This window comes from Meles meles, chromosome 3 (assembly GCF_922984935.1).
Source record: "Meles meles chromosome 3, mMelMel3.1 paternal haplotype, whole genome shotgun sequence".
NCBI classification, from domain to species: domain Eukaryota; kingdom Metazoa; phylum Chordata; class Mammalia; order Carnivora; family Mustelidae; genus Meles; species Meles meles.
In genome coordinates, this window is record NC_060068.1 from 105,904,407 (window position 1) to 105,928,648 (window position 24,242).

General features: G+C 43.9%; 1 protein-coding gene across 3 annotated transcripts in view; it reads left to right on the forward strand.

The window, feature by feature from the left end:
• NRG2 (neuregulin 2) overlaps positions 1 to 24,242 on the forward strand; it is a 177,348-nt gene that overhangs the window by 85,561 nt on the left and 67,545 nt on the right. The window lies entirely within an intron of this gene.

Below are 24,242 nucleotides of genomic sequence, written 5' to 3' on the forward strand. Positions count from 1 at the left end.
GTGCTCTTAGGTTTTAGTGAAAGGAGAGACTTCAGCTCGCTCCACTTCAGGAGTTTTCTACTTGGAGAGAAGCTACGTGTACTACAGTAGGCATATTATACCCCTGGGTGTGAGGGAAGTATTGATACCTCTAGGGCTGTATTCCATCTCCCAGGGGATGGGCAAACTCTCCAGCTCTCCCCCGGGGCAGGTCAAGAAGGTTCAGCCAGCCAGGGACAAGGCCAGCCTTGACCATCTGTGTCCCCGGAATTGGGAGTCTGGTCTCTGGTGTGCAGCTCACACCAGCTGACCTTTTGGGGGACATATTAGAAGTGTTGAAACAGTCTGGCTCTAAGGCAGCTCTACCCTGGGGAGCCTGAAATTCTTTTTCTACTAATGATCCTTTGAAATAATCCTTTTAATCAGGTTTCCCCTAGGAAGAGTCTAGAACACCCCTTTCTTAACAAATGTTCACTTGTCTCTTTGTCACACATGGGGCAGGCCTAGCAACAATTTGCTATTTAGACAGAGCAGGAGCTGTGCAAAAAATGTAGCAATTCTAGCTACCCTTTGGGAGACCTTCCCCACTGACTAGCCCCCGCGGGTGCATTGAAGGTGTCTTCTAGCTCCTTTTCTTATGCTCTAAAACTGAGGTGGGCAGGGATCGCATAGAGGAAGCTGGTAAAGAGGAACACACAGCCATGGCCAGATAACCAGCAACACCTCATGTAGAAACAATCATGTGTGCTGGAAGCCTGAGAGGTGGGACTTTTGAGAGCTTGAGGAAAGCTCTCTGCACCATCTATTAGCCATTCTGGGTCATTCTTTAGCCCAAGATGCTCAGAAGTAAAATGTAAGTTCCCTAGTTAAAGTAAAATAGAAGCCTAGAAGAAAAATAACCTTGAAGTCTGGCAAGACACTGAGCGACATGTTTATAATGCTTATTATCTTCAGATAGTAGGAGTTCTAGTGATTTTTATGTCTTATTTGTATTTATCTGTGAACTACTTAAGATTTATTTTTATCTGAGAGAGATGAGCACAGGTGGGGAGAGGGCAGCGGGAGAGAGAGAAGCTGTCTCCCGCCAAGCAGGGAGCCCCATGCGGGATGTGACCTGAGCGGACGGCAGGTGCTTAACCTACTGAGCCACCCAGGGCCCCCTGTGAATTACTTTTGAAATACGAAAAGAATTTATTTCAGATTTTCCTAAAGGAAGATCACATTATGACATCATTCATTTGTGCTTCAGTAAAAGTTAGCTCTGGGCCTTTTCCTAAGGGCAGGATAAGCTAGAGGGATGAAGATCACTTCTGAAGCCTTAAACCTAATATGGTATACCATACATGTAGATAACAGGACCATCAGATGTCTGTGGAATTAACTGATCAATGATTTTTAAGGACTGATAAAGAGGTAGGAAAGATAGAAATTTGATAGAGGAAAAACTGAGCCTGGAGGGCCTCTGATATGCAGAGTAGAGACCAGGGGCTCTCTTAAAGGGTAACGGGAGACAGGAGACCATTTCTCTGGTGGTCAAACAAGTCCTATCATTTCCATTCCTCCCTAAATGCCTGCATTATGGATCTTTGGGGAACCCTATCGATAGACTTGAGTGGTCTGGTCTTGGGAACCTTAGTCCCATGAGGACTCACACACTTTGAGAGTCAGTGGGACATGGATGCCCTTGACCAACTAACTTGCCTGTGTTGGGAGAATCTGCAATCAAATTCTATATATTCCACTTTCTGAACATCCCTGTGTTCTACCAGTTCTCTTCGTCTTCACTGTCATCACCCTTATCTCACCTGGAATTATGGCAGTAGCCTGCTCACTGGTCTAACTCCAGTCTTAACATCTATTCTGCAGGCTACTGTCAGAGTAAATCTTAATATGCAGCTATGACCTTATCATGATACTGCTTCGAACTGTTCATCAGCTTCTCACAGCATTCAGGATAAAGTCCAGGATCCTGGTGTGCAGGTCTACAATGAACATCAGAGACAACATAGCAGGTGCACAATAAATGGGAGCGGCTGTTGGCAGGGGCAGCCTGGATATTGGCTGGGCTAGTGGTCAGGACATAGGCTGGGGTTCGGGCTGAGATGAGGCACTTTAATGATCACTTCCACCTTGGAGGGTGGAAAGGTGGAAGTGATCATAAAAGGGATGGTAACGGTGATCTGTGAAGTGAACCCCCGGTTTAGGGTCCAGAGGGGTCCACTCAGGTGAGGGCTCCCAAGTCATGCTCTAGGTGATCCTCCGCCCCACTACCAGAAGCACTGATACGTGAGAGTCCTGAAGCATGGTATGATCAGATGTCAAGTGCAGTGGGACTGTATGGCTCCTGGCTCTGATCTGGCTGTGGAGAGCGTTGGCCCTAGGAGAGGGGTCTGCCGCCTATTGTGGTACAGCCCACCAAGCTACGGTTTCACACTGGGTAGAATGGGAAACAGCTTTATTGAGATGTAATTCACATACCACGCAGCTCGCCCATTTAAAGGGTAAGATTCAGTGGTTTTTAATATATTCACAGAGTTGTGCAACCATCACGAAAATCAGCCTTAGAGCATTTTCATCACTCCACAGAGAAACCCATACTTTTTAGCTTCCTACCCACCACCACCCCCCCCGCCCTAGGCAACCACTAATTAGCTTTTTGTTGCTATAGATTTGTCTATTCTGGACATTCCTTGTAAGTGGAATTATGCAATATGTGGTCTTTCGCGACTGGTTTCTTTCTTAGCGTCATGTTTTTAAAGTTCATCTGTGTTGCAACTTGTATCAGTACTTTGTTCCTCTTTATTGCCAAATAATATTTCATTATATGTCTTTGTGTGTATATATACACATTTTGTTTATCCATTCATCAGTAGATGGACTTTTTTTTTACTCTTATAAGTAATCCTGCTTTGAACATTTGTGTATCAGTTTTTGTAGGAATATATACTTCCTTTTCTCTTTAGTGTATACCCATAAGATAGTGGGATGGCTCAGTCATATGGGAACTCTGTTTAACCTTTTGAGGAACTGCCGGACAATTTTCCCAAAGAAACTACTCCCTGCAGTGGTGTGTGAGTGTTCCAGAAGTTTCTCCACATCTGTACTAGTATTTGTTATTACCTGTCTTTTTTCTTCTAGCCATCGTAGTGGGGGCGAGGTGGTGTCTCACCGGTCTTGATTTCCATTTCCCTAATGACTAATGACGTTAAGCATCTTTTCATATGCCTATTGGCCATTTGTTTATCTTCTAGGTGAAATGTTTACTCAAATCTTTGGCTCATTTCTTAAACCAGTTGTTTGTTTTTATTGCTGAGTTGCCCTTTGCCCGTGTAAAAATTTTTTAAATTTTGGCCAATTCAAATATGAGCTGTTTACCTTTTTATTACTGAGTTGCAAACATTATGTCTCCATTTGGGGAATGTTGTCATCTTCACAGTATTAAGGCCTTTGGTTTAAGAGCAGAGGGTGTGTTTCCTTTTAGTATTTAGATCTTTCATTTCTTTCTGCGATGTATTTTGTAATTTTGAGAGTTTAAGTTCTACATTTGATTGGTTACATCTGTCCCTAGATATTTTATTCTTTTTGATGCTATTATAAACGACAGTGTTTTCCTAATTTCATTTTTGGATGATTCATCGCTAGTATATAGAAATACAATTTATATATGTATATACACATATTATTACAAATACAAGGAATCTATATCTTGTAGGTAAAATTACCAAACCCATTCATTAGCCCTAATAGTTTTTTCTTAATGGATTCCTTAATAGATTCCTTAGGATTTTCTCTCCAAGGTCATGTCATGTTGTAAATACATATTGTAAATACATCAGTTCAGATAGATTTATGTCTTCCTTTCCAATCTCGGTGACTTTCATCAAATTTTCTTGCTTATACATTTCTTTTGTGGTCAGAAAAAAATCTAAGTCTACTATTTGTGACGTGTGAAAATGTTACGAACTTCAAATTTTAGTACCTATGAGTAAAGTCATTTTGGAATGCCTAGCCATGCTGCCTGCTGGCTCACATACTTTCCATGACCATTTTTGCCTTACAATAGCGGAGTTGAGCCCCTGCAATACAGACCATATATGAGGCTGTCATCACTCTGTTACAAACCAGTGATGCACTTATAATTTGACAGTGTTTCAAGTGACACGTGTATCACTATTGTATGGCATTTTATTTTCTTTTTTTTTAAAGATTTTATTTATTTATTTGAAAGGAGAGAGCACGAGCAGGAGGATGGGCAGAGGGAGAAGCAGACTCCCTACTGAGCAGAGAGCCTGATACAGGACTCCATCCCAGGACCCTAAGATCATGACCTGAGCAGAAGGCAGAGGCTTAACTGATTAAGCCACCCAGGCACCCCCATTTTATTTACTATTAACAGTGTACACTTGTCATGTCAAAACAAGAAAAGAAAAGAAAAGTGAATTTTGAACGTCATACTTTTGAGGCCACAGTGGACTGTGGATTATTTTATTATCGAATTAAATGATGAAGGATATTTATTATGCAATGACATTATAGCTATGCTAAAAGACCACAATATACATCATGCTATCAGACTAAATATTCCTCACAAGATCCCCAAGTCACAAGAAAACAATGGTTAGAAAAATTAGAAAATTTAAAATGGAATATCTCATCACAGCAGAATTCTTCAAAAAATAAAAGATGAAAATCAAGCTGCAACCAAATTTTCCAAGAGGCTCATTTGTTAGCAAAGAAAGCTGTTTACAAATGGCAAGTTAATTAAATCGTATTTGATTGTAGCAACCAAAGAATATATCCAGAGAAAATAAACACACTTAAAGACTATTAGCCTTTAGGCAAGAATAGTTGTTCAAAGAGCTGAAGACATTGGGAACAACGTAACCAGTAAACTTAGAGACAAGGCAAATGATTTCAAGTGGTTTTCCTTGGCTCTAGATGAGTTGACAAATGTTAGTGATACTGTCCAGTTATTATTGTTTGTTTAAGGAATCAATGCCAAGTTTGAAGTGACTGGAGAATTGGCCCCAAAGAAGTCTGAGTAGAGCAAACACAGGTGAGAATAGTTGAAAAAACACTAATTCAGTGCAACCTGAAGTGGAATCTGCTAAGATGTGTTATAACTAATGGTGACAAAAATATGTCTAGAGAAGGGGCACCTGGGTGGCTTAGTCAGCTAAGTGTCCAACTCTTGATCTCAGGGTGGTGAATTCAAGCCCCATGCTGGGCTCCACGCTGAGCACTAAGCGCACTTAAAAAAATACTTTTTTTAAAATATATGTGCAGAGTCTAAATAGGCTTAGTTGAACTAATTCACAAACCTTGTGAAAATGGAAAAGGTGTTTAAAGTCTATAGTTACTCATTATATTATTCACTGGCAGGTACTTTGAAGAAAGATTTAATCTATCATGTATTAATCAACTAGTTGTGTCATATACATATTTATCTATATAGATATAAATATAGATATTCATAGATAGAATATTGGCACTCTTGCAAGTTTAACCATTGCCAGTTCTGTAAATTTTCATCAGAAATAAGAGCCAAATATGTAACCTCTCCTATCATACAGCAGTTAGATGACTTCACAGTAGTCAGGCTTTATTGTGATATTTTTGAGTTCAGAGCTGAGATAGAAATGTTTCTGAATGAGAAAAACACCCCCCCCCCCACTGTTATCAAACACTGAATGGCTTTGGAATTTAGCTTTTGCTGCAGACTTGATAATAGTCATTGGTGAATGGAGCCTAACATTACAAGGCAAAACAATAGTTATCTGTGAGATTTTTATTCTGATAAAGTGATCTCGACCACAACGACTGTTGTTTGAATCACAAGTAATGTCAAGCTGCCTTATATACTTCTCGTGCTATCAGAAAGTCGAAGCAAGATATCTCCATTCCCACGCAAATGTGCAGGAAAGTATTTTCTGAGCTCAAACTATAGTCCCATCTGTGTTTCACCGAACATTGATGCAAACGCAAAGGAAATTTCCATATCTCAAAATTCATTTAGCTGTGCAATTGAGGAACTTCCACCTAACCTTCAATTGGACGTGACTAACCTGCAATGTAATGACAGGCTAAGAAGCAGATAGCAAGAGGAGAGTCTCAGAGAAGTCTATAAATACCTTCCAAGTGATGAATATGCTCAAGTAAAATCATATGCTCATGAACTGGTATCAATATTTGGCAGTACTGATCTGTGTGAAAAGACATTTTTGAAGATGAAATACATCAAATCTCATTACAGATCAGCATCACCAGGTGAACATTTGCAATCAGTTTTGATGGTAAGAGCACTAACTTCGCATCCCAATTAAGGGAAGTGTTATTCCCCTATCCCACCCCAGAAAAGAGTTCAATCATTCTCATTAATAGACCTGTGTTACCAAATATTGTACTAAATTATTATATTTTGAATTTCATCAGTAAAAAGTATGGTGGGGCGCCTGGGTGGCTCAGTCAGTTAAGGGACTGACTCTTGATTTCGGTTCAGGTCCTGACCTCAGAGTCATGGGACCGAGAGCCCTGCGCTGGGCTCTGTGCTAGGCTGGGGTCGTACTTGAGATTCTCTCTCTCCCTCAACCTCTGCCCCTCTCTCCATTCATGTGCACACTCTCTCTCAAATAAATAAACCTTTTTTTTAAAAGTATGGAAATCAATTTTTTTCTCTTCTTCTGTAAATACCTATAATATATCATTGGTTTTGCCTCTTGGCCCATGAAGTCTAAAATACCTACTCCTTGGTGCTTCATAGAAAAAGTTTCCCAACCTTTAGCTTTAGCTTACAAAATGAAAACCTAGTCCCCTTCTATTTCCCAACCTCATCCTTGTCCTTTTTTTTTCTTTTAAAGATTTTATTTATTTATTTGACAGACAGAGATCACAAATAGGCAGAGAGGCAGGCAGAGAGAGAGGAGGAGGAAGCAGGCTTCCTGCTGAGCAGAGAGCCCGATGCGGGGCTCAACCCCAGGACTCTGGGATCATTACCTGAGCCAAAGGCAGAGGCTTTAACCCACTGAGCCAGCCAGTTACCCCCTCATCCTTGTCTTTAAACCTTCTAGCCTTCTACCCTGTAGTTGCCTGATGTCACTTTTTTTTTTCTTTTTTAAGTAGGCTCCATGCCCAGTGTGGAGCCCACTGTAGGACTTGAACTCACAACCCTGGGATCAAGATCTGAGCTGAAATCAAGAATCGCAGACTTAAGCGACTGAGCCACCCAGGTGTCCTGTTACATTTCCTCTCTTGAGATCTTTGCACAAGCTGCTCCTTCTGCCTGGAATACTCTTCCACTTCTCCCCCCACTTCTGTTGGTTGACTATTGTCCTTCAGGTCTTACCCTAGATTTGACTTTTTCAAAAAGTATTTACTGACATCTCCCACCAGTGTGAGATCAGTATCTCAGGAACTTCCATAGCACCCTGCATGTCCCCAGTCTCAATAATCTTTTTCAAATTGTACATGGCAGAAAATACAAGAACACATGATGGAAAAGAAAGTTTTCTGCCTGTTTCAGACTCCAGACACTGAATTCCTCTTTTTAGAGGCTTCCACTATTACATTTTCTTGGGGGAAAACTTCTAGAGATGGTCAGCCTATGTAGGGCATGCATTTATGTTTTTTTGTTTGTTTGTTTTGCCAGTGGTAGCGTACTATACACATCATTCTGAATCTGGGTCTTTTTTCACCCACCTGCTATTAACTTAGAAGTTTACTCCGTATAAGGAACTGCATCATCCTTTAAATAAAAATGTAAGATAGAAAAAATTTTTTGAGATAGAATTTATATACAATAAACACCAATTGTAAGTATATGATTCTATTAGTTTTGGCAAGTGTATATGGCCATGTGAAACACTACCACATCATGTAATAGAACATTTCCCTTACCCCAGCAAGGTCCCTCATGACCCAGGCAATCCCTGATTTGCTTTCTGTCACCATAGCTTAAATTTTTATCTCTAGAACTTCATTTCAGTGGAATCACCACCTACAGATTATTTTCTGCCTGGTATCTTTTGATAAGCATGTTTCTGAGACTCACCCATGTTATTACGTGCATTACGTTCCTTCCACTTTATTGCTAAGTAATATTTCATTGTTTGGATATGCCACAATGTGTATCCATTCACCTGTTGATGGATATTTTAATTGTTTCCAGTGTCGGGCAATTAAAACTACTGTGAATGCATGTGTACAAGTTTTCTTTTTCTGGGGTAAATATGGAGGAATGGCATGCCAGGGTGTCATGGAAATGGTTTGATCTTTTAAGAAACTACCAAACTGTACTATTTTCCTTTCCTGGAAGTTCATGAGAGTTCCAATTGTTCCACATCCTCCCCAACCTTTTCCGTGATCATTCTTTGTAACTGTGGCCCTTCTGGTGGATGTGCAGTGTTATCTCACTATGGTTTTTCGTTTGCAGTTCCCTGATGGATAATGATGTTAAGCATCTTTCCTTGTGCTTCTTTGCCATTGGTATATCGTTTTTGGTAAAGTGTCTGTTCAAATCTTTTGCCCACTTTTTAAATGGACTTGTCTTTACATTAGTTATAAGAATTTTTTCTATTCTTAATATAATCCCTTTGTCAGGTAGGTTTTGTAGATTTTTCCCCAATCTGTGGTTTGTCTGTTGATTTTCATAACACTGTCATTTGAAGAGTGGAAGTTGTTAATTTTAAAGTCCAGTTTATTTTTTCTTTTGCATTTTATACTTTTGAGTCCTGTTTAAGAAATCTTTGCCAAAGCCAAGGTCTAAGAATCTCCCCTGTGTTTAAGTTTTATAGTTTTAGCTCTTATACTTAGGTCCATGATCCATTTTGAGTTAATTTCTATATACATGGTGTGAGGTGAGAGTCAAGGTTTGTTTTTTTGTGTATGACTATCCAATTGTTCCAGCATCATTTGTTGAAAATGTTATTTCCCCCCAAGAATTCCCTCGAATTGCCTTGGGACCGTTGTCAAAAATCTATTGATAATACATGTGTGGGTCTATTTCTGGATGCTTTATTGCATCTCACTGATCTATAGATCTATTTTTATGCCAGTATCACACTGTCTTGATTATTCTAGCTTCATAAAAAGTCTATAAGAAATCAAGTAGTATAAGTTTTCTAATGTTTTTTTCTTTTTCTTTCTTTCCTTTTTTTTTTTTTTTTTTTTTTTTGTTTTGCTTTTCCTTTTCAGACTTTGGCTTTAGTTATCCTGGGTCCATTGCATTTCTACATACATCTTAGAGTCAGCTTGTTAATTTTTACCAAAAAGTCTCCTGAGAGTTTGATTAGGATTTCCATGGAACTAATAGGTCAATTTAAATTTTTTTTATTTATTTGACAGAGAGAGAGAGAGATCACAAGGAGGCAGAGAGGCAGGCAGAGAGAGAGGAGGAAGCAGGCTCCCCGCTGAGCGGAGAGCCCCATGTGGGGCTCGATCCCAGGACCCTGAGACCATGACCTGAGCCGAAGGCAGAGGCTTAACCCACTGAGCCACCCAGGCGCCCCCTAATAGGTCAATTTAGAGAGGAATTACATTTTAGCAATAGTAAGTCCTCTGATCCATGAGCACAATCTTTTTAATTCCAGTGTAGTTAACATACAGGGTTATATTAGTTTCAGGTGTGCAATATAGTAATTCAACAACTCTACACTGAGCACTCAGTGCTCAGCACAAGTGTCCTCCTTAATCCCCATCACCTACTTCCCCCATCCCCCTTCACCTCCACTGGTAATAATCAGTTTGTTCTCTATAGTTAAGAGTCTATTTCTAGGTTTGCCTCTTTTTCTCTTTCTTATATTTTTCTTTTTCTTTTTTAAAAAATATTTTATTTATTTATTTGACAGACAGAGATCACAAGTAGGCAGAGAAGCAGGCAGAGAGAGAGGAGGAAGCAGGCTCCCTGCTGAAAAGAGAGCCCGATGTGGGGCTCGATCCCAGGACCCTGGGATCATGACCTGAGCCGAAGGCAGAGGCTTTAACCCACTGAGCCACCCAGGGGACCATTTTTTTTTCTTTTTATTTTTTAAGTAATCTCTACACCCAGTGTGGGGCTCGAACTTACAACCCCAAGATCAAGGGTTAGATGCACCACCAACTGGGTCAGCCAGGCACCTCTCCCTGTCTCTCATTTTTTCCTCTTTGTTGGTTTTATTCCTTAAATTCCACATGTGATTGAAATCATACAGTATTTGTCTTTCTCTGGCTTATTTTGGTGAAGATTTTATTCTCTAACTCCATCCGTATCATTGCAAATGGCAAGATTTCATTCTTTTTATGGCTGAATAATATTCCATTGCTTATCTGTATACACCACTTCTTCTTTAACCACTCATCAGTCAATGGACACTTGGGAGTTGCTTCCATACTTTACCTATTGTAAATAATGCTGCTATAACCACAGGGGGGCAGGTATCCCTTTGAATTAGTGTTTCTGTATTTTAGGGGTAAATAGTAATGTAATCACTGGATTATAGAGCAGCTCTATTTTTAAACTTTTGATCACCCTTCGTGTTGTTTTCCACAGTGACTGCACCAGTTTGCATTCCCACCAACAGTGCAGGAGGTTTCCTTTTTCTCTACACCCTCACCTACACGTGTTGTTTCTTGTGTTTTTGATTTTAGCCATTCTGACAGGTGTGAGGTGATATCTCACTGTGGTTTTGATTTGCATTTTCCTGACGATGAGTGATAGATTGATCATCTTTTCAGGTGTCTGTCAGCTGTCTGGATATCTTCTTTGGAGAAATGTCTGTTCATGTCTTCTGCCCATTTTTTAATTGGGTTGTTTTTTGGGGTGTTGAATTGTATAAGTTCTTTATATATTTTGGGTACTAACCCTTTCTCGGATATGTTATTTGCAAATATCTTCTCTAATTCTGTATGCTGTCTTTTAGTTTTGTTAATTGTTTCCTTTGCTGTGCAGAAGCTTTGTTATTTTGAGGTAGTCCCAATAGTTTATTTTTGCTTTTATTTTTCTCTCCTCAGGAGACACATCTAGAAAAATGTTGCTGTAGCTGATGTCAGAGACATTACTGCCTGTGGTCTCTTCTAGTATCTTTATGGTTTCAGGTCTCATATTTAGGTCTTCAATCTACTCTGAGTTTATTTTTGTGTATGATGTAAGAAAGTGGTCCAGTTTCATTCTTGTGCATGAGGCTGACCAGTTTCATGAACACAATCTTTACTATTTTTTTTTCTGTTTACTTTGGGTTTAACCTGGTTTTTTTTTCTACTTTCTTAAGGTGGGAGCATAGGTTATTGATTGAGATCTTTCTTCTTCTCTCACATAAGGGCTTAATTCCATAATCTTTTCTCTAGGTACTGCTTAAACCACATCCCACAAATATTGATAGGTCATATTTTCATTTTCACTTGATTCCAAATCTTTTCTTATTTTCTGTGTGATTTCTTCTTTGACTCATGGATTATTTAGAAGTGTATTGTTTAATTTATAAGTATTTGAGGATTGTCCATATAACTTTCTGTTACTGGTTTCTAACTTAATTCTTTTTTTAATTGTATGATTTGAATCTTTGTATGATGCATCTCTTTAAAATTTTTTGAAATTTGTATTATGACCCAGAATATGACCTAGCTTGGTAAATAGTCTGTATGCACTTGAAATGAGTATGTTCTATTAATGTTCAGTGGAGTGTTCCATGAATTTTCATTAGGATTATTGGGATTTTGTTCTAGTTGATCGCTCTTTCTAATCTTTTGCTACTAAAATTATCACTGAACATCATTAGTTCTTGTACGTGAAAAGAGATTGGTCAAAGGGTATGTGCCTTTAAAGTTTTTGTAGCTATTACCGGATTTCCCTTCATATTGGTTATACCCATCTACATTCCACCAGCAAGGTATGACAGCTAGCACAGTACCCATTCTGTGACTTGCTTTACACACTACACTCATGGTTCATCGCTGTACCCCCAACACCTAGCACAAGGCCTACAAACCTGGTTTCTCCCTACTTTGTTCTTCAAAATCACTTCATTGCTCTTGGCCTTTCAGGCTTCCCTCTTTAAACTTGGCCCCAGCATTTCCCCGATGGCCTGGGAAGAGGGGAAGGGCCTCTGTCGACTTTTTGCCTTCATACTCTGCATTCAGGAACCTACTTACTCTCATCCCACCTTGGCCAGATTAACTTTCTTGATGACTGTGACCCCCAGAGATCTTATCTCTGAACTGCTACATTTGAAGTTCTACCCCGCAATCTTGTGCTTGATTATATGCTGTTTGCTTGCTAATGCTCATGTAATTTGTATTTCCAGCAAGATTAGAATAAACTCCTTGAGGACTTGTGATTATATATATTTTCCCTTTAGAATATCGGCAGATTGAGCTCCTTCTGTGTGACTGATCTTGTGCCAGGCACTTCATACTATCATTTTATTTCATCTTCACAACAGCCTTGTGAAGTATCCTTTTCCTAGTTTTATGTATGAGGAACCTGAGGCACAGCGAGGTTAGAGGGGGGATCTTTAGTTATCAGCTGGTGAGAATGAATGACAAGGCTGGCATTCCAACTCAGCTCCGTCTGACTCAAAGCCCGGGTGCCCTTGGCTTTTTATTCCTGTTGGATTTGTAACCTGCTCTCGCTGCCCACCAATCTATCTGTCACCATGTGGAACAGACTCAGATAAATTGGTTCTTTGGGAGGGTGTCTGGTGACCCCAACATTCTCTGCAAACCTCTTGTCACTGCAGATAGAAGCCTGTGGCTTACGTATCTGCTTTCGCCCAGAGTACCCTTTCCATCAGGATCCGCCCATGGTCTGCCCCTCCCTGAACCTCTACTGGGTAGCCCAGATGGCCTTTGTTGTCCCCTGGTGGGTTTCCCGAGCCATTTTTGGCAAGTGGGGCCTCAAGCAGGGCCAGCAGCGGACAGTGAGGATCTGGAAGTAAGTGAGGCATGCATTTTGTCATCAGAAGCACAAGTGTGATCTACAGAGACGGAAAGCAGACTTCCTGCCAGGAGAAGAAACACAAACCGAAGGAACCTGTCTGAAAGTTTGAACTGAACTCTGCTACTTTTCTGTCTTTGCAACCTGGAGGACTTTTGTTCTCTTGTTCAATCCTTTTCCAAAAATACCCTACACGTGGCTGCAACAGATAAAACATAAACGATCTCTTCGCCGAGAGCTTCCTTAAGAGTAGGAAACACCTTGCTTTCAGTGCTGGGTACATGTGATCACCTCTTCACTGCTTAGGCAAGTCCTCTGGTTTAAGCCAGCAAATGAAGAGAAAACCTTTTTCTTTAACTCACTCGTCTCGCCTCCTCCAGGGAACGCATGAAACAGCAAATTTGTAGAAACAGGCCAGTCATGCTTTGTTTGGGCTTTGGTTTGAGGGGGAATAAAGCCAGTCCTGACTGACTAGGAATGGGAAAGATTTAGGAAAGGGGGAAGGTGCTATGGGAAAACACTCTAATCCTGGTTTGTCCCACAAACAACCTTATTAAATTGTCAGCACAGAAGCCCTCTCTGAAGCTAATGGCATATCTAGGGTTAAGAATTATGGTGAAGTGGCTCGACTTAAGTGCCGTGATGTATATAACAAATGAGCGATGAATGTCCCGGTTGATGATGCTCTTCCTTTGTCCCCAGGGTAGAGTAAGAATTGGCTAGAATATTAGTAAATCGTCTGTATGCACTTGAAATGAGTATGTTCTGAGACGACTCTTCTCACTGACAGAGTAACCTAGCAGCTGATGGGAGACTTGACCTATGAGGGGCTTTTGAGGCACCCAGTCCCATCCAGAGGAAGGAGGCTGAGTGTTGGAGGGTTCCTTGAGAAGATATGGTGCCCAGTTTTTGACAAGGAGGAGAAGTAATTCTGTGGTTAAAAACATTTAGCGAAAAACTTATAAGTAGCCTCCTGTGGGTACCATTTCCTCTGTACTCAGATGGAAGTGTGGCTTCTCTGCTTGGCAGACATTTCTGTACAACTGGGACGACTCCTCACACGTTCCTTCTGAAGAGCTCATAGCCCACACCCAATCTCATGTATTCCCTCGCATTCCCCTGGAAACAGAAATTATAAATTCATCAATTTGACAGGCACTGTGAACACCACTAGCCACCACCCCCCATGTAAGGTGCTAATAGTACAGGGAAGAATGAGGAAAAGCTCCTTTAAGTTCAAGATTATAGTCTACTTAGAGCAGTGAGGCCACAGAAATCACTGCAGTTGAAGGCAAGACATGCTTCATTGGAGGGAAGAACTGCTGATCCTGTTCTCCAGGGATGGGTAGGCTTAGAAAGAGCCAAGAGGGCATAAAGAGTCTAGGGACCAGGAATAAGCAATGTTGGGAAGGCATAGGGTGTGTTTGGGAACCACGTGGCCAGAACAATGAGAGAAGACACAGCATGGGTGCCTTGAATGGCAAGCCAGGATATGGACACAAGAGGGCTGATGGAGCAGTCAAAAATGCTATTGAGCAGAGGAGAGTCAAGAATCGGAAGGAACAGTCTCCAGGAGAAGGTGCTAAGTTCTATTTGTAGTATCTGACTTCATCTCCAGGTCAAGTACTCAGCTGGATTTGGGAACACAGGGTTGACCATCAGGAAAGGCCAGAGTAGGAGACACTTGGGTTGTCCTAGAAGAAGTGGTGGTTATTGCTGTGGGCTTTGAAGAAGTCCTGGAGAGGTAGGGGTGTGAAATGAATGGCCAGTACCCAGCCCAACACCTGGCCCAGAGCAAGGCTGAAACACCTATGTAAGGGAGGAAGAAAGTGAATGGGCGAAGGGGCCAAGGCCAGAATTCCGAGAAGCACTTGCATGGACAGAGTAAGAGGAAAAGGAATCGTGTGTTAGTGAAGAAGAGAGAGAATAAGCCTTCAGAAAGCTAGTAGAACCAGAGGAGTAGCCTGGGAGAAGAGGACACGGGAGGGGACATTTCCAGAAGGAGGGGACCCAGAGTGTTCATTGTTGCAGAAGAGTGGAGGTCCTGGGAAGCCTGGCAGGGTGGCTGGCTTCATTTCTATGAAGTGGGCAAGTCTCAGCGCTTGCCTCAGTGATGGGACTCAGTGCCTGGACATTCATACTCCTCTTGTTATCTTCCGTTTTGTCAAGATGGCTGCCCCAGGCATGAGCTCTTCTAGGCTCCTTGCCTCTGCCAGTAGTGGAGGACTGTAGGGCAAGCAGAGGGTGATAGTGCCAGGAGGACAAGGATGTTCCATTTTTTAACACAATGAGGCTTTTCCTAGGACAAGGGACAGAGTAAAAACATAGCCCCCTATCTCTCAAAGTCCCCCATCCTGGCATCCCAGAGGGTAGACAAAGCTGTGAGCTGGTCGCCATCCCATCCAAGGCCAGTAAAGTCATTCTGGGGATGATTTTCTCTGGACATGGGATAAGGGGAAAATGGGGCCAGAGAGTATCAAAAACTCGTTCTACTGCCTTTGCCAGATTTCTTTTTCATAATTTGCATTTTCCTGTCTGCTGTGTTCTTTGAAGAGCAATCCCACAGCCTCTGAGCAGGGAGCGGAGGACTTCAGGTACAGGAGGGACATTGAAAGTGGAGTGAGGGGAACGTGGTGGGGTGAGTCGTTGCCTGGAACTCACTGCAGCAAAGCCTCCAAATAGGATGGGGCAATAGGGCAGGGGTGAGGCATCTGGGCCCAGAGTGAGCCAAGAAAAACCACAGTCGGGAGGGGGGTGGGGAAGAGAGACTGCTACTCCCACACACCAGTCTCCCAGTATGGTCCCAAAGAGGCAGCTGTGACCCCAGCCAGGTACCACATCATTTATTGGGTTCTTCTTGGCCTCTTGGAAGAGCCTTGTATGAAAATTTGACTCTGCTGAAGAAATGAAGGTCAGACAGCAGGAGGGCCGTCCCAGCAGTGGAGTCCTGCTAGAGGGTGGCTGGCATGAGGCCCTCGGCTCCCTCCCCTCGGGAGCTGAGCAGCTTTTCTTTCTTCCATGGTCACAGAAGGTGCTGTGCCCAACTGTCTGGTGGAAAGCCTGGATGGAATGTGCTTGGAATGTGAGCTCAGGTCGTGTACCTGATGGAGGGGGCCCATTGCATTCCCTTTGGCATGGAAGGGACTAGTGACATCTGACTAGTGACTTCAGCCCTCCCACGGGAGAGGGAGTGGAGGTTTCATCCTTGGAGGGGTTTCCTGAGCATTCATAGGTCATCTCTGGGCTAGAGGCCACCTCGCCTGAGTGCAGAGTCCGGAGGCTGACCACTTCTAGCAGAATGACGTGAGAGAGTAGAACAGCACGGTTAGATGGCTTTCCCACCCAGAGGTGTCCCTGCACAGGAGCCCCACTCATTGCTGCTGGCAGTGCAGCCAGGGAAGGCCGTGCCTGTGTCCTCTGTAGAGAGCAGACAGGGGCCACACTCCTGAGGTCATCAGCAAAGTGCCGTGGCTCACCACAGCCAACCTGGACTCCGAGAAGCAGGGAGAACTGGGCAGGGGTGACTACCCTGGGGGGGCCAGTGAGAGGCAGGCTTCTATGATCACACGTGACTGGGCAGAACCACGCCTGCCCTGTGTGCATGGTTCCCTGCAGCGGGCTCCAGGGGCCTAGGCTTCCTCCCCCGCTGCCTCTGTAGAGTCCTCATTCCTGGGTGACACCCATGCCAGCCTCAGACGGCAGATGCCCAAACCCCTGCAGGTGGATCCTGGCAGGGAAGCCAGAGCACGTGGGACCCGCCTTCTTATCTTTTGGGGACCGGAAGAAGTCAATCCCGTGTGGGTGGTGAAGGCTGTTGTACTCTCTTACTGTGTCAGAGGAAGTCCTGGGCCCTCCCCACACCCCGCGGCCACAGTAGGGGTGATGGGATAACTCAGAGGCTGCAGTGGCCACATTTGCTGTACCTGCTGGGCATGTGGTGGGGGGCAGGGGTGAGGGGTGACTGAGGCGGAGGGGAACAGGGCAAAAGTGTGTCGGGGCAGCGAGAGTGGGCCTTGCCAGCAGGGGTTGGGGGTGGTGATTAGCCCTCCTGCATCCATGGATGGGGCTTTGGAAGAGCCGGTGGAGGGGGTGGAGTGGTGGGGCTGGCTGGGCTGGCAGAACTGTGCCCTGCCGTCTCGTCTCCCTAGAGTGGCCCTCAGGAGCCCGGCTATAGGCTTCCGCCTAAAACCTCTGCCCACTCACTTCCTTCCTTGGCTGGGTCTGGGGGCAGGGCCCTTGTTATGGTCCCTCAACCACTTGGCTCAAGGGCTGGAACTGCTCTATTCTCAACCGCCCCTGACATATTCCAGGGGTCTACACCACAGAATAGAAAGAAGGACATCTGGAGAGGCTTCTAGTCTGGATGGTAGCAGAAACTAAAGGAAATATTCATCAGGAGAGAGGAAGCTATTCCTGGCCCCTTGGCTAGGGGGCTCCCTCCCCACAACCGCCAGGGTCGGCACATTCAGTGGGCCCCAAACCTCAGGATCTGGGGTTCTTAGTGTTTAGGGAGCACTGCCTCAGTTTCCCATCCATGTAGGAACTCCCTGAAGGCAGAAGTAGCATCCTTCCCACTCCCCCCACACACACAGTGGGAAGAGCTGTGCCGAGTTTGTGTGGAGCAGATGGGTGACCTGTAGACCTTCAGTGCAGCATCGTTTCAAACACAGGGCTTTCGCTCTGCAGGAACTTTTCTATCTTGACACTGGTTTATAGTCAGGATTTAGCTTCTGACCAAGAAGACGAGAAAGAAGACCCCAGAGGCCAGAGATTTTTGACGAACCGACTTGGACTACACCAGCCCTACTTGCTCTGGACACCTGGGTTAGCCTCACCCTTCCTTGGCCTCTGAGCCATCCCCTTGTTCCTGCCTCCCAGGGCCTTCCTACGTGTGCCTCCCAGTCTTCATGTAGCCCATGGTCTCTGTGTCTTCTCAAGATCCCCACAACAGGGTCATGTTCGCTCTTCTACCTGAGCCCACACCAAAAAGGTATGAGCAACTCAGTGCCCTTGCCTTCTTCCGAGGGATGGACTCCAAGTGAGCCACGGTCTTTGTCCCAGCAGCAGCAGCAAGGAGACATCAATGAGGCCCCGGGAAGGGAGGTAGCCGATGGAAACCGTGCCAAGCCCCGGCGGCCCAGGGAAGCCTTACAGAAAGATTCTTTCTGGAGGAAAGAGGAGATTAGCTGAGCCTCCCCAAAGAAGACAAGTAAAGAAAACGGAGAAATATTTCCTTTAAAAGGGAGTAAGAGCAGATGGAAAGAGGGTTTATATTAATGAAATCTCCGGATATTAAGGATGAAATGAATGCCAGAGAAGGTTATTATCATTTCATTAGAACACAAAGGAAGAAACAAACACGTTATTATGTGAAACCAAGAAGTTATGAACAAGGGAATCCAGCAGGGAAGTTATTAGCTGGGTTAATTAAAACAGAACAAGCCGGTTGAGTAATTCCGTCTGTAGGACACAACAAGGAAGGCATAATTCATTGCCCTTAAGAAAAATATTCAGGGTTTTTTTTTTTTCTTTTTCTCGTTTACCAGAAATTCTGCACTCTTGATATTGTCTCGCAAACCAAGAAGATTTATTCTTGTCAAAACTTAATTGATTTAGCACCAAGATATTTTATTAAAGAGAGTTCAGTTCTGATCAAAAGAGATGGAACTCCATCAGAGGCCCGTGGGCCCAGACGGCTATGGCTCCTCCCCTCTCCAGGGTCCCGGGCCCCTCCAAGAGCCTTCCTGTGCCAGGGTTGTAAGGTTTTGGTAGGTGGCAGCAGACGGTGCAGTGAGGCCTCCCTCACCCATTCCAGGGATCCCAGGCAAGGCTGGTCCAAGCCTGATCTGCTTGCCGTCTTTTCTCCACTTCCTCTTGCCATGCTGCAGCTGGGAGGCCTTGGCACGGCCCATGTTCCCTGGAGCTGTCAGAGCCAGTCTTTCCAGCCAACCCTGTTGGCAGCCAGCTCCAAGGGGAAATGACCAGCGGGACTGCTGGGCAGCATGGAGCTCTCTGCTCAGATGGGCCTGGGATCTGCTCGTTGGGGCATGTGAGCAGCTGCCCCCTTCAAGGAGCTCAGAGGTCCCAGGTGTGATGGTCCCTAGCAGGCCCAAAGGATCCTATCAGCCCTTTGGGTTTTGCTGGTCTCTTATTGGCCTTGTGAATGACGAGTGGGGCTCTGCGTTTGACCGAGCCTGTGGAGGTGGATCTCCAAGGTCTTTTTCTCCAATTACGTCCTAGAGAGCCAGAACTCCCAAGATCTTTGGCACAGGCATGGGACTCGAGAGCTGGAAGGGGCCTTGCCAAGGGGATTATCCATCCAAACTCTTTGTTGAGGAGGAGGCAGCTGGGTTCCAGAGAGAGAGAGAGAGAGAGAATGGGAGAGTCTGAGACCTATCTGAGGCCACAGTAATCTAGTCAGTGGCTGAGCGGGACAGGCACCGAGGTCTCTTCCCAAGTCCTGGTCGCTCACTCTGCCCTGTGCTCTGCCCCTGCTCTGTCCTTCAGGAATGTCTACCACACACGTGCCCAAAAGACCACTGGGAGATAGAAGATACATTTGAATGAAAGATAAGGTGGTACCAACACTGTTTCCTAATTGTCATTTGCTTTAGGTTAACAGACTTTACTTTTCAAAGTCGTTTTAAGGAACAGCAAAACTGAGCAGGAAGTACAGAGATTTCTCTTATGTCCCCTACCCACATGTGCAGAGGCCCCCTCACTACTCACACGCCCTGCTACTCTGGTACCTTTGTTGCAAGTGATAAACCCACACGGACACAACGTTGTCACTCAAAGTCCATAGTTCATATCAGATGTCACTCTTGGTGTTGGTCGTGTTTGGGATTTTAACAAAGGCATAATGACATGTATCCAGCATTGTAGTATCATATGGAATGGTTTCACTGCCCCCCGAAATCCTCTGTACTCGGCCTCTTCCTCCCTTCCTCCTCCCTACCCCCTGGCAACTCTGGTCTTTTTACCACATCCATAGTTTTATTTTTTCCCAGATGTCATATAGTTGGAACCAGACAGGGTGTAGCCTTTTCAGAGTGGCTACTTTGATTCAGCAATATGCACTTAAGCTTGCTCCGGGTCTTTCCATGGCCTGAAAGTTCGTTCCTTTTCAGCACTGAATAACGTTCCGTTGTCCGGATAGGCCAGTTTTCTTCTGTGTTCAGCTCCTAAAGGGCATCTTGGTCGCCTCCAAGTTTGGGCAGTTATGAATAAAGCTGCTGTAAACGTCCCTATCCTGGTTTTTGTGTGGACATAAGTTTTTAATTCATTTGGGTAAATACCAAAGACCATGATTGCTGGATTATGTAGTAAGAGTATATTTAGGTTTGTAAGAAACAGCCAAACTGTCTTCCAAAGTGGCTGTACGGTTTCGCATTGCCACCAGCAGTGAGTCAGAGTTCTTGTTGCTCTCCACCCTTGCCAGCACTTGATGGTGTCAGTGTTCTGGGTTTTGGCCATTCTCACAGGGGTATAGTAGTACTACAGTGTGTGAATTTGTAGTTGCCTAATGACACATGATGGTGAACGCCTTTTCATCTGCTTCCTTGCCACCTGCATGTCTACTGTGGGGAGATAGCTGTTCGGGTGTTCTGCCCATTTTAAAAATCTTCAAGAGTTCTTTGTATATTTTGTGTAACCGTGCTTTATCACATGTGTCTTTTGCAAATATCTTCTCCCAGTTTGTGGCTTGTCTTCTCATTTTCTTGCCATTTTCACAGTTTTGTTTTAATTAAGATATAATTCACACAATATTGTGTAAGCTTAAGGTATTCAACATGGTGATTTGTTACATTTATCTATTGCAATATGCTTACTGCTGTAGCATTCGCTAACACTTATCACTCCACAGAATTATTTTCTTACGATGAGAACACTCGGAAATTTTTAACATTAATGAAGTCCAGCTTATCAATTATTTCTGTCATGGATCATGCCTTCAGTGGTATATGTAGAAAGTCATTGCCAAACCCAAGGTCATCTAGATTTTCTCCTATATTATTTTCTCGGAGTTTATAGTTTTGCATTCTACATTTAGATATATCATCCATTTTGAGATTATTGTGAAGGGTATAAGATTTATGCTTAGGCTGATTTTTTTGCATGTGGGTATTCCAACACCATTTATCAAAAAAAACTATTATTTTTCTGTTGTATTGCCTTTTTTTAAAATTTGTCAAAGACTATATTTACATGGGTTCTATTCCATTGATCTATTTGTCTATCTTTCACAGTATCACACTGTCTTGATTCCTATAGCTTTATAGAAAGTCTCAATTTGAATAATGTCAGTCCTCTGGCTTCGTTCTCTTTCAATGTTGAGTTGGCCATCCCGGAACTTCTGCCTCTCTGTATAAACTTTAGACTCAGTTTGTTAGTATCCACTAAATAACTTGATGGGATTTTTAAAAAATATTTAATTTATTTATTTGACAGACAGATCACAAGTAGGCAGAGAGGAAGGCAGAGAGAGAGGGGGAAGCAGGCTCCCTGCTGAGCAGAGAGCCAGATGCAGGGCTCCATCCTAGGACCCTGAGATCATGACCTGAGCTGAAGGCAGAGGCTTAACCCACTGAGCCACCCTGGTGGCCTTAGATGGGATTTTTTAAACTGGGACTGCATTGAATGTATGGATGGAGTTGGGAAGAACTGACATCCTGACAAAACAGAATCTTCCTTCCCATGAACATGGAACGTCCCTCCATTTATTGGTTCTCCTTTGTTACTTCTCAGAGCTTTGTAAGTTTCCTCACATAAGTATAAACCTAACAAAAATATGGGCAAGATTGGGGCGCCTGGGTGGCTCAGTGGTTTAAGCCGCTGCCTTCCACTCAGGTCATGATCTCGGGATCGAGTCCCGCATCCGGCCCTCTGCTTGGTGGGGAGCCTGCTTCCCTCTCACTCTCTCTGCCTGCCTCTATGCCTATTGTGATCTCTCTCTCTGTCAAATAAATAAATAAATAAATAACCTAAAAAAAAAATATGGGCAAGATCTAAGTTTTTCATTTTGGACGCGTGTGAATGTAAATGATGACATGTCTTTAATTTCAAACTCTATTTGCTCATTGACGGTATAGAAGAAAGTGACTGACCCTTGTGTATTAAGGAACCCTGTTTTCCTGCAACCTTACTATAACCATTTTGTTGTTCTTTTTTTTTTTTAAGATTTTATTTATTTGAGAGAGTGAGAGAGAGAGAGTGACTGTGAGAGAGAACACGGGCAAGGGGCAGAGAGAGAAGCAGACCCTCCGCTGAGCAGGGAGCCCAATGCGGGACTTAATCGCAGGATGCCAGGATCATGAACTGAACTGAAGGCAGATGCTTAACAGACTGAACTACCCAGGTGCTCTGTCATTTGCTTTAAAACAGAAACCTTCTCAGAGGATGGTAGCTAAATTTTTTTTTTTTTTAATGTGCTTTCTCTTCTCTTTGAGCTTTCCTACATGCTGTCTCCTCTGCCCGGAACAATCTCCTTTCCACCCCCCTTCAATCTCTGCTCTAGATACTCCCTTCTTCATACTTGATATGTCTTCAAGTCTCAGAGAAGCCCTGCTTTACATTGAGAAGGCTTCCCTTACCCTGGTGAGTCTGTGTTAACTAATCACCCCCCACTTCCTTCCTTCTCTGAAAGATGGAATCCCTGCCTTCAACAGACTTACGGTTTACTTGGGAAACAAGCCACAGAGATGAAAATGATAATAATAAACAAACATTTAGCGCTGATCTAAAGACTTTGCCTCGAGATGCCTGGGTGGCTCAGTCGGTTAAGTATCTGCCTTCAGCTCAGGTCATGATCACAGAGTCCTGGGATCGAGCCCCAGGTTGGGCTTCCTGCTCAGTGGGGAGCCTGGTTCTCCCTCTCCTGCTCCCCTTATGCTTGGTCAAATAAATAAATAAAACATTTAAAGTAAGTAAGTAAATAAATAATAAAGACTGCCTGAATTAACTCATTTAACCCTTACCAAAGTGAGGATTGATGAGAATCAGAATCTTCCTCGCCCTATAAAATAGAATTCAGACACCTTAGGTTGGCACAGAAAACTTGATGTCAGGATCCCCATCTCCTTTTCCAAGCTAAGCAAACTGAATTTCTCGCTATGTCTTGTTATAGTCTGCACGTTCTTCTCTCTGAACCCTTGTATATGCTATTCGCCCTGCTTGGAATACGGTCTACTGTCCTCGGTTTGGGTGAAGCACAGCCATCCACAAGGACCCAGCTGTAGTCTCATTCTTCCACGACCACTCCATTCTCCCTCGTTCTACAGCACTCATTCCCCAGGCCGCTGGTTTTTATTCTGAACCTAAGCCAGTTTGCAGGAGGAAACAGAAACTTACAGAACTCCAAACACGTAAATCCTTACTGCCCTCCCCAGCCCCTCTGATTCTGGCTGAGAGCCTTGAGTGGCTGTCTCTGGTGTGGTCACTGCCTCGTTCCATTGCCACATTTTATGTACAGTCTTTATACATCGACATAGCCAACATATTTGCCATTGAAGTGGTCACCTCGTAGTCCGTGGTGTACATTCATTGCTTCTCTTGGAGAGCCCTGCATTGTGTATTCTAATTCGATTTTGTTTTCACAAATATGTGCATGTCAAGTATGTGCAAGAGACCACGACTCTTGTCTGTGAATATGGCAGTTGCGAGAGCCTCAAGACCAGGCTCGTCTTCAGCATCACCGTATCCCCCCACCCGCTGTGCTGAGCTGGCGTATGCTGGGTGCTCTGAGAGCCCTGCTCGGTGGAAGTAAACGCTCATAAAGCCAGGCGTTTAGCCATGTAACTTACCTTCCACCTCTACCCTGATACACACTAAACCCACAAGGGCTGAGAGGGGGAACAGGAGAATACCCAGTACCCTTTGCCAGAAGCTTGATCACTCTAACATTGCCTCTCTCATCTTGTCACCCCCCATGCCCCCCCCACCCCCAGAGTATCATTTAGCTACAAGGATTCAGGAACCTTGAAGATCATTTTCTCAAGCAGCTAATGCATGCAAACCAAACATGAGGACCAGGTCCCTGGCAAGTGCTTCTGCTCTTAGTAACACAGAGCCGTATGGGGCCCCGGGGGCAGGGGGAGAGTGGGGATCTTGGGGAGGGGAGAGTCAGTGAGCCCATACCTGCCATTTCCCTGACTTTGAGCGTAAACTCCAAAGTCAGAACTGCCTGCGTCTTCTGCGTCTGAGCTCAGACTGAGGAAGCCCGCTCTGAGACCTTCTGCCCCCGGGAAGCATTTTGGAAACACATTGTTGTCTTTCCATGGGCAGGCGGAACTAGCTTTAAGCAAAAGTTTTCTGTGAAAACTTGTTTTGAGATAAAGGAAAAGAGATGTTAGTGAGCAAT